Raw genomic sequence first — 12,404 nt, 5'->3', positions numbered from 1 at the left:
AATTTTTACAACACCCATCACCTATGGCATTCAGTAACTGCAAGCCTAGTTTCAACTCCGACATTGAAACTATAACCAGAGTTTGAAACCTATAATGTGTACAGAGGCTGAGCTCAACCAGAGTCAAATCCACGTATGCCTGTGTTTGTGAGGCTCAACACCCACAATTCACTCACTCGCTCACTCGCACCCTCGCACACTCTCACTCACTCACTCACTCACTCACTCACTCACTCACTCACTCACTCACTCACTCACTCACTCACTCACTCACTCACTCACTCACTCACTCACTCACTCACTCACGCACTCACTCTCTCACACACGCACACACACACACACACACACACACACACACACACACACACACACACACACACGTACATTTCATCATCGGCGGTCACTTCTTCTCAGGGTCGTCTACTTGTGGGTCTGCAGGTGGGTGTAGAGGCCGATCCGGGATCCACATTGTTTTGTGCAGTGTGGGCAGGGGAAAGTGGTGGTGGGTTGTGGTCGTGCTGGAGCCTATTTTTGTCTTTCCTTACGGAGTTGACGTTTGGTTTCTGCGACATGGCGGAGTTCCTTTTCATGATGTGCTGCACCATCTTGCACTGCTGCCCTCCAGCAGTTCCTGTTCAAGGCAATGCACTCCCAGTCCTAGGGTATTATTTGGAATTTCTTGAGATTGGTCTTGAGGTTGTCCTTTTGCCCGCCCGAGGCTCGCGGACCTCTCTCCAGCTGGGAGTATAACATCTGTTTGGAGAGGTGGGTGTCAGCCATGCGAATGAGATGTCCTGTCTATCGGAGTTGGTGCTGCATTATCAAGGTGGTGATGCTCGGTATCCTGGCTTCCTCCAGAACGCTGATGTTTGTGCGTCTGTCCTCCCTTTTGATCCTGCGTATTTTCCTCACGGTTCTCTGGTGGTGTTGTTCAAGACCTCTTAGGTGCCTGCTGTAGGTTGTCCATGATTCTGCCCCATAAAGTAAGGTGGGGAGAACCACAGCTTTGTAAACCAGGAGCTTGGTGTCAACCCGGAGGTCTCTGTCTTCAAAGACTCTTTTCCGGAGTCTGGCATACGCTCCACTGGCACAGCTCAGGTGATGGTTGACCTCAGAGTCAATGTCCGCTTTGGAGGAGAGAAGGCAGCCGAGGTAGGGGAAGTAATGAACATACCGTATTTGCCGGTGTATAAGTCGACTCGGTGTATAAGTCGACCCCCTAAAATTCGACGGAAATTTACGATTTTATGATATATCCTTTGTATAAGTCGAGCTCAATTGTTGCATTATATTAAACTTCAAAATTCAATCAGAAATATGCGAAATTTATTGACGAAATGTGTTCAAATTCGCGAGTTTGTAGCGAGCGATCTATACGCCATTTTAAATATTATTTACTTCATGACCCTGTGATATTACGCGCCGAGAGAGACTAACAACAATGAACACTCTTAGAAACTGGTTTATTTTTAGTTAAGAAACAACAAATTATAATTATAAAGTGATTGCCGGTACATAGAGTTCAAAATTCGTCTTCATTGTCGCTATTTCCGAAAAGCTCGTTCCATTCGTTTTCGTTTAGTTTGTCGTCATAAAGGGCATCTTCTTGGTCTTCTCTATCCTCAGTTTCCTCCTCCTCTTCCCAGATAAGGTCGTCTTCTGTCCCATCGAGAGCGTTTGGCGAATATTTTCTAAGTGCCAACGGCTCAACCGCCGTAAAGTGTCCGCCTCGGCTGGTTCCCCGTGTCGGCCACCACAAGTGAAAATTCGGCCTCTTCCCCTGGAAGTCCGGCCAAGTTTGGCGAATATTTTCTAAGTGCCAACGACTCAACCGCCGTAAAGTGTCCGCCTCGGCTGGTTCCCCGTGTCGGCCACCACAAGTGAAAATTCGGCCTCTTCCCCTGGAAGTCTGGCCAAGTTTGGCGAATATTTTCAAAGTGCGAACGACTCAACCGCCGTAAAGTGTCCGCCTCGGCTGGTTCCTCCGGTCGGCCAGAACAAGTGAAAATTCGGCCTCTTCCGCTGGAAGTCTGGCCAAGTTTGGCGAATATTTTCTAAGTGCCAACGACATTCATTTAGACATGGCGATTGAATGTTTACGTACCGGTAGTTATTGTCGTTGCTCGACGCGCGATGACTCGCACATTCGTTCAATACCCAGTACTTCCCCCTAGCAGTCATCGTCGCTGCCTGGCTTTCGATGTCCGTTATTGAGGTGAGAATATTTGAAATTGTTTCTGAGGATGTGTGTTAATGCGACGAACGCTTTATAATGATTCAGTTTCTTGCTGTTTGATGAGCCTGACGGACGCACACCCACGCACAATGAGATGCATGAGAAACGGCCTTGGTTACCATCACATCTGAAGCGATGAATACGAAGTTAAATTTTATGACTCGGTGTATAAGTCGAGGTCGATTTTTTTCGGTCGATTTTGGATCGAAAAAGGTCGGCTAATACACCGGCAAATACGGTATTCAAGTGCAGTGTTGTCCACATTTATGATGGGCGGAGTACCGTAATTTCCGGACTATAAGTCGCGGTTTTTTTCATAGTTTGGGTGGGGGGGCGACTTATACTCAGGAGCGACTTATATATGTTTTTTTTCACAAATTTTTACTTGATCATTAAGACATCACTTACAAGTATAGTTGACCACTTCCCATGTTATTTTTAGTATAGTTGATCACTTCACATGCTTTTATATCTTTATCTTGAACATATTCAAAACATAAAAAATAGAGAAAACATCAAATTAAGCAATTAACACTTTAAAGCACCATATCCAAGTCCACTGTCTGCTGTATGTACACTTGCTCCATTTTTGCTCCTCTTATATTTATTATTATTATTTATTATTATTTGTTTATTTATCATTTATTCAACACTCTTATTTATTCATTGTTAGTGCCTTCTTGGGTTTTTTTTGTGTTGCTTGTATGCATATGTGTACTATCTCACCGAGGGATAGTGGAAACGTAATTTCTCTTTGTGTGTCTTAGTATATAAAAAAAAAAAAAATCGACGGTAAAGCAGACTGGATGAGGGCGCTCTAAATTTTACCGTTGGCCGTGACTCATCAACTGGGTGGGTTTAAGAAAAATGGCACCAAAAAGAAACTCATATTTTGCAGGTTACAAACTTCAAGTTGTAAAATATGCAGCTGAAAACAGTAATCGAGCAGCAGAAAGAAAGTTTGGAGAGCCGTGATGTACCAAGGGATTACTATTTCAAGTGACGTCAGTGGCACGGCGCGGTTGTTTACATAAAGGACAACCATACCCACGTAAGGACTACCGGCATCATTAGCGGTGATCATTTCTAAGTGACACGGAGGACAAAGAGTTTGAAGGAATTAAGGATTTGGAGTGACATAGAAGGTTTGAAAAACTATTATGGCTTTTACGCGCGCCCGGTCTCCGCTTAGTCGGGGGCCGGCGCTCGACCGAGTGGCTGTCTGCGAACGGTGCGCGGGGCTCGGACATGGCCATTACGCACGCCCGGTCTGTCTGGAAGTCCACGCCGCCACACGCTTGGAAGTTTGTTTTGTTTAATAAAGAGCCGTTTACCAAACCCACGTCTATCCTTGTATTTTGTCAACGCTACAATATAGTTATATAGTAGATCTGTGGAATAAAGACGAGGCTGACGTCAGGGCGCACGCGTGGCGATGTTGACAAAGGACAAGGAATTTGATCGATGGATTTAATGGAATTAAAGTGCACGGATGGTTTGATAATATTATTGGCTTGTATTATAGTTATTTGAAATATAGTTTATCTATCATTATATGAGCCTGTGGAATATTTTGAAGTGCAAGCGCCCTCAGTCGTGCGCACCCATTGTTGACAAAGAATGATCGATGGATTTAATGAATTGGAGTGAAACCGATGGTTTTATAAACATGTTATTCATGTAATAGTTGTCCTTAATCACTCTATATGTTACGTCAGGCCCGTTCTCAGCTCTTTGTTTGAGTTTGTCACGTTAGCATACCTATCGTTTAGCCTGTTGTTGCTATTTAATGAATTGGAGTGACACCAATGGTTTTATAAACATGTTATTCATGTAATAGTTGTCCTTAATCACTCTATATGTTACGTCAGGCCCGTTCTCAGCTCTTTGTTTGAGTTTGTCACGTTAGCATACCTATCGTTTAGCCTGTTGTTGCTATTTAATGAATTGGAGTGACACTGATGGTTTTATAAACATGTTATTCATGTAATAGTTGTCCTTAATCACTCTATATGTTACGTCAGGCCCGTTCTCAGCTCTTTGTTTGTGTTTGTCACGTTAGCATACCTATCGTTTAGCCTGTTGTTGCTATCGTTTAGCCTGTTGTTGCTCGTTCATGACTGTTTTTGGTGTGGGATTTTGTCGAATAAATTGCCCCCAAAATGCGACTTATACTCCGGAGCGACTTATATATGTTTTTTTTCACTTTTTGGGGCATTTTATGGCCGGTGCGACTTATACTCCGGAGCGACTTATAGTCCGGAAAATACGGTAGATGGCTTGTTGGGTGGGGGTTGATGTAACACCTGGGTCTTCTTGATGTTCACGGTCAGACCCAGGGCTCTGTATGCCTTAGCGAAGGAGTTCAGGATACCCTGGAGGTCTTCTGCAGAGTGTGCTGCAATGGCATTATCGTCTGCATACTGGAGCTCCACGACCGTGGTGGTTCTAATCTTAGTTTTGGCTTTGAACCTGTTAAGGTTGAAGAGCCTGCCATCAGTTCTGCACCAAATCAGGATTCCGTGTGGTAGTTCTTTGTTGATGAGGTGGAGTATGGCGGCAATGAAGACAGAGAACAGGGTGGGTGCAATGATGCATCCCTGTTTGACCCCTGTCTCTACAGTGAAAGGCTCAGTCAAGGAGCTGTTGTTGAGCACCGTGGCTGTCATTCCGTCATGTGATAATCGCAGTATTCTGACGTATTTATCCGGGCCACCATACCTCAGAAGGATGCTCCATAGGGCCTGGTGATCCACCGTGTCAAAGGCCTTTGTCAGGTCTATGAAAGTCATGAACAAAGGCTGTTTATGCTCACGGCATTTCTCCTGGAGTTGGCGTGCTTTAAAAATCATGTCTGCAGTGCCTCTAGATGGGCGAAAACCGTACTGCGATTCTGGGAGAACTTCCTCAGACAGTGGCAGTAGGCGATTGGCAAGAACACGAGCAAGTACTTTGCCAACTGTTGAAAGGAGCGAGATGCCCCTATAGTTTCCGCAATCCGCTTTGTCCCCTTTCTTGAAAATGGTCACTGTCAGAGCATCTCTGTGCTCCGAGGGGAGTACTTCCGGCTTAGCTTCTTTTGCAGTCTCCTCTTCCTCTTGAGTCTGATGGACATTGTGGATCGTATCAGGCGGTGATCTGTCCAGCAGGCCTCTGAATCCATCATGGCTTTTGTGATGCTCACGGCGCACGTACATATATACATGAGAAGACTCAGTGAACATGGGAGTAGTTTTAAATTAAATATTAATATGTGAGATGAGGATCTAGTCCTTGAAGTCTGTCCAATAATGAGGTATTTGTTAATTTTAATTTAATTTGTAGCCAATATAAAGTGAAGATGTTGTTTGATTGATCATCAGATGTGATAAATACCGATGGATGAATGAATCTAGACTTTGTTGTGGTACCAGCACCGTGAAACAGGCACCGCAAATCAGAGTCAAGCATATAAACATAATTCAAAGTGGATTATATTGCGCCCCTATGATCCTAGGAGCCGTGTTGTCTGGGGCTTCATGCCCCTGGTAGGGTCACCGATGGCAAAAGGGGCCTAGGTGAGGGGCCAGACAAAGCACGCCTCACTTATGACGAAAAACACAGATGGACTTCGTTTTCCCTCGCCCGGACGCGGGTCACTGGGGCCCCCCTCTGGAGCCAGGCCTGGAGGTGGGGCTCGAAGGCGAGCGGCCGGTGGCCGGGCCTTCGCCCATGGGCCCCAGCCGGCCATAGCCCGAAAAGAAAACGTGGGTCCCCCTTCCCATGGACTGTAGGAGGTCTCAGAGGGGTGGTGCAAAGTGAGCTGGGCAGCGGCCACAGGCGGGGACCTTGGCGTTCCGAACCCCGGCTGCAGAGGGTAGCTCTTGGGACATGGAATGTCACCTCTCTGGCTGGAAAGGAACCCGAGCTAGTGTGTGAGGCAGAAAAGTTCAGACTAAACATAGTCGGACTTGCCTCCACACGTAGTTTGGGCTCTGGTACAAGCCCTCTCGAGAGGGGCTGGACTCTCTTCGACTCTGGAGTTGCCCACGGTGAGAGGTGTCGAGCAGGTGTGGGCATACTTATTGCCCCCCGGCTGGGCGCCTGTATATTGGGGTTCACCCCGGTGAACGAGAGGGTAGCCTCCCTCGCCTTCGGATGGAGGGACGGGTCCTGACTGTTGTTTGTGTCTATGCACCAAACAGCAACTAAGCGTACCCACCCTTCTTGGAGTCCCTGGAGGAAGTCCTGGAGAGCGCTCCTTCTGGGGACTCCATCGTTCTACTGGATGACTTCAATGCTCACGTGGGCAATGACAGTGAGATCTGGAAGGGCGAGATTGGATGAATCTAGGATCGAGGAACGGCCCCCCCGATCTGAACTCGAGCGATGTTCTATTATTGGACTTCTGTGCTCGACACGGATTTTCTATAATGAACACCATGTTCAAACATAAGGGTGTCCATGTGTGCACTTGGCACCAGGACACCCTAGGCCGCAGTTTGATGATCGACTTTGTAGTCGTGTCATCGGATTTGCGGCCACATGTTTTGGACACTCGGGTGAAGAGAGGGGCGGAGCTGTCGACTGATCACCACCTGGTGGTGGGTTGGCTCCGATGGTGGGGGAAGATGCCGGTTCGACCTGGCAGACCCAAACGCTCTGCGAGGGTCTGCTGGGAACGTCTGACAGAATCCCCTGTCAGGAAGAACTTAAACTCCCACCCGGCAGACCTTTTCCCACGTCCCAGGGGAGGCGGGGGACATTGAGTCCGAGTGGACCATGTTCCGCGCCTCCGTTGTTGAGGCAGCTGACCGGAACTGTGGCCGTAAGGTCATTGGTGCCTGTCGTGGCGGCAATCCCCGAACCCGCTGTTGGACACCGGTGGTAAGGGATGCCGTCAAGCTGAAGAAGGAGTCCTATCGGGCCCGTTTTGGCCTGCGGGACTCCGGAGGCAGCTGACAGGTACCGGATGGCCAAGCGGAACGCGGCTTCGGCGGTTGCTGAGGCAAAAACCCGGGAGTGGGAGGAGTTTGGTGAGGCCATGGAGAATGACTTCTGAACGGCTTCGAGGAAATTCTGGTCCACCATCCGGCGTCTCAGTGCACCGCCAACACTGTTTACACTGTGCTGCTGACCTCAACTCGGGACGTCGTGAGTCGGTGCGGAGAATACGTCAAAGACCTCCTCAATTCCACCTACACGCCTTCCATTGTGGAAGTGGGGCCTGGAGACTCTGAGGTGGACTCTCCAGAGTCAGTCGGTCACTTAGGTAGTCAAAAAACTCCTCGGTGGCAAGGCCCCAGGTGTAGATGAGTTCTTAAGGGCTCTGGATGTTGTGGGGCTGTCATGGCTGACACGGCTCTACAACATTGCGTGGACATCGGGGACGGTGCCTCTGGATTGGCAGACTGGGGTGGTGGTTCCCCTCTTTAAGAAGGGGGACCGGAGGGTGTGTTCCAATTACAGGGGAATCACACTCCTCAGCCTTCCTGGTTAAGGTCTATTCAGGGGTGCTGGAGAGGAGGGTCCGTCGGGAGGTCGAACCTCGGATCCAGGAGGAGCAGTGTGGCTTTCGTCCTGGCCGTGGAACAGTGGACCAGCCCTACACCCTCGGCAGGATCCTCGAGGGTGCATGGGAGTTCGCCCAACCAGTCCACATGTGTTTTGTGGACTTCGAGAAGGCGTTTGACCGTGTCCCTCGGAAGGTTCTGTGGAGGGTGCTTCGGGAGTACGGGGTGCCGAGCCAATTGATAAGGGCGGTTCGGTCCCTGTATTACCGATGCCAGAATTTGGTCCGCATTTCCGGCAGTAAGTCGGATTCGTTCCCAGTGAGGGTTGGACTCCGCCAAGGCTGCCCTTTTTCACCGATTCTGTTCATAATTTTTATGGACAGAATTTCTACGTGCAGCCGAGGCGTTGAGGGGGTCGGGTTTGGGGACCTCACCATTGCGTCTCTGCTTTTTGCAGACAATGTGGTGCTGTTGGCTTCTTCAGGCCGTGATCTCCAGCTCTCATTGGAGCGGTTCGCAGCCGAGTGTGAAGCGGTCGGGATGAGGGTCAGCACCTCCAAATCTGAGTCCATGGTCCTTGATCGGGAAAGGGTGGAATGGCCTCTCCGGATCGGGGATGAGATCCTGCCCCAAGTGGAGGAGTTCAAGAATCTTGGGGTCTTGTTCACGAGTGAGGGCAGGATGGAGCGCGAGATCGACAGGCGGATCGGTGCAGCGTCGGCAGTAATTCGGACTCTGTACCGGTCCGTCGTGGTAAAGAGAGAGCTGAGCCAAAAGGCAAAGCTCTCAATTTACCGGTCGATTTACGCCCTTACCCGAGCTATGGGTCGTGACCGAAAGAACGAGATCCAGGATACAAGCGGACGAAATGAGTTTCCTCCGCAGGATGTCCGGGCTCTCCCTCAGAGATGAGGTGAGAAGCACGGTCATCAGGGAGAGACTCGGAGTAGAGTCGCTGCTCCTCCACGTTGAGAGGAGCCAGATGAGGTGGCTCGGGCATCTCATCAGGATGCCTCCTGGACGCCTCCCTGGGGAGGTGTTCCGGGCATGTCCCACCGGTAGGAGACCCCGGGGACGACCCAGGACGCGCTGGAGGGACTATGTCTCTCAGCTAGCCTGGGAACCCCTTGGGATCCTCCGGGATGAGCTGGATGACGTGGCTGGTGAGAGGGAAGTCTGGCAGTCCCTTCTAAAGCTGCTGCTCCCGCGACCCGACCCCTGATAAGTGGAAGAAGATGGATGAATGGATGGATGGATGGATAATATTGCACCCTGGTCCACCAGAATTTCCACAATTGGTGACACTATTTCAGTTAGACTCAGAGGGGTTTATTAGTAAAAGCATTGCGTTTTCATTGCTGATTAAGCTCAACCTCAGAACATAAGCTGCTCCCAACCAGTTTACAATGAGTATAGCATACATTGTAAAAAAAAAAAAATTGATAATTCAGGTTGATTCAAATGATCAGGAGCATCTGCAGTCCGTGTTAATTATCTGACCATTTGAATCAGGTGTGTTGCAACAGAGACATAGAAAACATGCAGGACATCTGCCCTCGATGACTGGAGGTGGCTACCCATGGTGTAGGGGTATACTCGCCTGACTTGTCTGCGGGAAGCGTGGGATCGATTCACACTTAGTGGTGGTGTACATGTGGTTGTGACTGGTTGTTCGTCTCCGTGTGTATCCTTTGACTTGCTGGCGACCAGTTCAGGGTGTACGCTGTCAACTGGGATAGGCTCCAGCACACCCCGTGACCCTGAATAGGATAAATGGTGTTGGAAATGGATAGATGGAAGTTCTATGTTGCTGTGAGTATCATCTACCAAAATTGTCATTGTAATTGTGAAATTTGATCAATCAATACACTTATTGTTATGTCTAGGAAGTGTCTAGTCTACAAAAGAGTACTTTAGTTTACTTGGTAGGTACCCTTGATGCTTACCAATCTTTTCCTTTAAAAAGATCCTTATCAACTTGATACATTCAAACCGGATAGCCACAGAGTAGGAAAAATGTAGAAATTATTTTAGGCCGAGTTTAATTAATTGCTACATACCTGCTAATTTGTTTTTTATTTCATGATAATGAGTGCGTCATGGTTTGAGACATGGTTTCTGGAAACAGAAAACCAGTTGAGCTGCTTAAAAAAGCTCACGTCAGGGAGAAAAATAACTAGTAATTAAGTAGGTGTCACCATCATGCAATTTATGCTGAAATTATTCGCACCTTTTATGTTGGTGGAGCACAACAGGTTCACAATTAAATGCGTTGAAAATTAAATTTGACTTGACTTGTTGCTTTCGAAAACACACGCAATCGTTTGCCGCTTAGTAAAATAGGTGCTTTACTAAGATTTTACCAGCACTTAGTTCCTCTGGCACATTTCTGCACATTGGGCAGAGCCTCCAGTTATCACAGTTTCCAGCAAGACTTTCAATAGTGTTCAGTTCACATTAAGTCAGAGTCCTTAATGTTTTTTTTGTCCTCTTTCTCACTAAGCCTCTGTTCTCTGTCATCTCTTTGTTTCTTGTTCTGATATTCTTCTTAATATCAGTCACTTGACTAAACTCCAAATGACCGACATAACAGATAGAAGCAACTCCTAACTTTAGCCATCTACCAGTCACGCATGTCAAAAAACCGTCAAAAGCTGCTGCAGCATTTGTTGTAACAGCACTATTTAGCATTTAAAAAGCATACATTAGGACGCAGCCTGCCCACTCTTCTTTTACAAAAGAATATTTTTGACTTACAAAGGTAGTTTTCATCTTCTATCTTAACTCTGTTTTGAGAACAAGCTTCAATCACGCGCACCCAGTGATACGCATACACATTGCTGTGCAACAGAAGCTAGGGGAGTGGCGGGCTGCTCTGCATTTGAGATGAAAAGCATAAATGACACTACTACAATCTATACTGGTGCACCTTTTGATTGGGGTTCACCCAAGTAAAGAAGAGGGTAGCCTCCCTCCGCCTTCGGGTGAGGGGACAGGTCCTGACTGCTGTTTCTGTCTATGCAGTTCAGAACACCCACCCTTTTTGGAGTACCTGAAGGAGGTGCTGGAGAGTGTGCCCCGTTTGGACTCCATCTCTGGGAGACTGCAATGCTCACACGGGCAATGACAATCAGACCTGGAGGGGCATGATTGGGAGGAACGGATCGGAATGGATTGTCCATGATGAACGCCATGTTCAGGCATATGTGCACTTGACACCAGGATACCATAGGCTGTAGTTCGATGATCGACTTTGTTGTCGTGTCCTCGGATTTGCAGTCGTGTTTTTTGGACACTCTGGTGAAGAGCGTTGCGGAGCTGTCAACTGATCACCACCTTTGGCTCCGATGGTGGATGATGCTGGAGGATGCCGGCCAAACCTGGCAGACCCTAACATATTGTGAGGGTTTGCAGGGAATGTTTGTCAGAACCCCCGTCAGAAAGACCGTCAGAAAAATCTTTCTGACACGGGCAATGTCAGCAACGAGAAGAAGGATAAACGGGTAGCCTAACCATAAAAAGAGAGGGGTTACTTTGCCTTGCTTACCTGACTGTTGTATTTGCTCATTGTCATAACGACGGCTCTTTCTTTTTTCATTCCTTGATTTAAAATGCCACACCATCTTTGCGGCTACGAATCTGCGACACACTGCTACAAGCCATACAGCACTTCTAGTCTAGACAACACGTAACAGAATCAATAATGACGTCACGCGTGTCGAGCGAGGCCAAAGCATTGCTTTTAAAGCCTCAATTTCATTTACAGGTAAATTCATTGTGATTTTAGACCGTCTAACATGTAAGACTAGTCTAATTTAAAAGACTGTTGAGGTGTTTGTACTTGTGTATTTGAAACTTTAAGTTCATGTAATCAATGAAATCCCAGGACGTTGAAGTACCTGTATATTGTATTAATGCATTTTTTTTTGGGCTTCCTTGTTTCAGGCTTTTCAACCTGTTTCTGTTTCTGCATCTTAATAAAGACAAAGAACCAAGTTGAGCCTACGTCTGCTTTCTTCTTGGGTCTTTACTAGGTGACCCGCACTGGTTCACGGCTAAAGGAAAAAAACCTGACCCTTCGGGACTTAATGAGTTAAATTCAGACATGAAACTTTGTAATGAAGTGCCTGGAATATTTGAAGTGCTTGTTACACTGATGTTACTATGCGTTTTGTAGACACCAAACACAAGGGAGGGACCTAAACTAGAATTTGGACTAAACAATTATTGTGCCAAAGGCGGCTCTGTTTGACATTTAAACTAATTACACAAAATAACAGGGGTGAACCAAAGTATAGTTGAATGCCTGCCACGAGAATAGCTCAGAATGGCACGACAAAGTGACTTGAGTCTGCTTTCAGAGCACGGACTGGTTACGCTACATAGTGCACTAGAATAGTTACGTAAAAACCTATTAGTTTCTATCAGATTAAAATCAACCAATGTATACACTATACACTTGCTGCAAATCTGTCAAGTGACTCTTCCAGAATTTTACACTTGTCGTATTCACAATAGTTTGCGTTGCCTTGTATCATGCATACTTGAGTAATTCCAGTAATACCGGCAAAAAGTTCTGGCTCAAGATTTCAGTTAAAGGTGTTAGCACACAAATATGAAAGGATTTTTGTTGGTTCAAATAATTCAAATATCAATTACGTATTTCTAAAATAATT

At 47.1% G+C, this 12,404-nt stretch overlaps 1 protein-coding gene across 2 annotated transcripts in view; it reads left to right on the top strand.

The window, feature by feature from the left end:
* The window catches only part of LOC148394833 (RNA-binding protein Musashi homolog 2-like), a 166,989-nt gene extending 155,223 nt beyond the window's left edge, over positions 1-11,766 (top strand). Inside the window, exon 13 of one of the 2 annotated variants that reach the window (XM_088381751.1) lies at positions 10,753-11,766. The gene's annotated coding sequence lies outside the window, so the exon portion shown is untranslated. The remainder of the gene's footprint in view (positions 1-10,752) is intronic. The other variant, XM_088381743.1, reaches the window with a different exon arrangement.
* The last annotated feature ends 638 nt before the right edge of the window (positions 11,767-12,404 follow it).

Source organism: Syngnathus floridae, chromosome 7, assembly GCF_059516105.1.
Source record: "Syngnathus floridae isolate MCC-2025c chromosome 7, RoL_Sflo_1.0, whole genome shotgun sequence".
Classification (NCBI taxonomy): Eukaryota; Metazoa; Chordata; class Actinopteri; order Syngnathiformes; family Syngnathidae; genus Syngnathus; species Syngnathus floridae.
Note: the sequence above shows the minus strand (reverse complement) of the source record. Positions and strands in the feature narration are given on the sequence as shown.